Consider the following 1802-nt stretch of genomic DNA (forward strand, 5'->3'; position numbering starts at 1 on the left):
AAAAACAACAATCAGATAACCATCAACAAAGTAAAAGCAAATGGACAGAAAACACATCGTGTAAACACACATGAACAATCACCAAAAAATGAAAACAGAAACAAACAAAAAATAAAGTGCACAATATCTGGGGAGAAGGCAATAAGAGAAAAAAAATTACAGTAGGAGAATAATGAAGAACAAATGGAAAAATGCAAAAAGAAAACAAGGAGTGAAGTTAACCACAAAAAAGAAAATAAATGGGAACCAGGAAAAGGCAAGAGTAAAAGCTGAAAACTAGAACCTGAGAAGGGAAGAATAAAAAATAATAATATAGATGACAACAATAATAATAATTTTAAAACAGACAAAAACAAAGAAATAAAAAGAGTAAAAAATTCTGGCCAGGGTGAGGCAGGGCACCCAGGCTCTGTCCCAGCACACAGACTGGGATGGAATTCCTGACAGCCCAGAAGGTGGATGGGAGTGAGGGATGGCTGCACCTCTTTTCACCAAGAGGGTGTGGGGTATAAGAGCTACCAAGGGGAATATCGCACCTTTCCAGTCATTGGCATCTGGATTGTCCTGTGGTTCTCAGCAAGTGGAGTATATTCTTAAGTCCCTGAAATCTGGGAGAAAGCTGTTGCTTTAAATATCCAAAGTGGTTTAAGTGCTTGTAAACATTCAAAATGACAGTGCCTTCTCTGGATAGGCAAAAGTTCAAGCCTTCTTCACTGCTTTGCCTTTTATTCCCCAACCACCAGGGCAGTCCTCCATGCAACCCCTGGCTAGCAGGGCCAATATTTAGGTTAATTCTTAGGTCATCACACCACTCAGCAATATCTAAGCTGTCTGTTTGTCAGGATTGCTGACAGACAGCAGTTCTCCTTTTTTGATGTTCTCATGCAAGTTCTTCTAGTTGTTTGATCCACTTCTATATCCTTTCCTTCAAAGCTCAGGGTTCCAGGATCGTCTTCTGTATCTGTGTTAATTGGTTCCCCTTTTCTTTGTTGAAGAGGGTCTGAGTAGTCTGTCTGCCTATTCTGCCATCTTACCGGATCTCCCACATTATAATTGTTCTTGATTGTGATGTTTAACATCTCTCTCACTTCCCAAATATGCAATATTGATTTAATACCAGGTTGATAGTGTTCACATACAGAAAGATATAAAATTTACAAGTCAGTAATGAACTGAGAAGAAATTATTTTGGGTAAATTACTTTTAATTAAACCAGTTCTTTGTTCAATAAATTTCTTATAAGATTTTATTTCTAGGTCATTGTTAAAGAGATTTTTCAGGTAGAAAATTTGGATTATAGGTAAAAGGACATATGTATATGTGTACACCCACACATGTCCAATTCCTCCTAGTCTATCATATATGTGTGTATGTGTAGTAGCATATAAAAACCTGTTGCCAGCAATCAATTTTGACCCATAATGACCCCATAGGACAGAGTAGAAATGCTCCATAGTGTTTCCAAGGCTATAAATCTTTACAGGAGCAAACTGCCATATCATTATTCTGTGTAGTATCTAGTTGAGTTTAAATCACCAACTTTTCAGTTAGCAGCTGAGTACTTAACTGTTGTGCTACCAGGGCTTCAGTAATAGCAGATATTTATTAATTAATTTATTAATATATTAATTAATTTATTTATTAGAAATGTTTTTCTAAAGTTAAGAGTTTGAAGTGTAATTAAGTTGGAACAAATCATTGAATTGTGGAGATTAGAAATTTTAACTTTTTCATTTGCATCTGTTTTTCATTCTGAAATGTATGACCACCTAGTTTTAACAAGAAGGATTTCATAATATTGT

Source organism: Orycteropus afer, unplaced genomic scaffold, assembly GCF_000298275.1.
Source record: "Orycteropus afer afer isolate SDZICR_OR568_19922 unplaced genomic scaffold, OryAfe1.0 scaffold00081, whole genome shotgun sequence".
In the NCBI taxonomy this organism is placed as follows: domain Eukaryota; kingdom Metazoa; phylum Chordata; class Mammalia; order Tubulidentata; family Orycteropodidae; genus Orycteropus; species Orycteropus afer.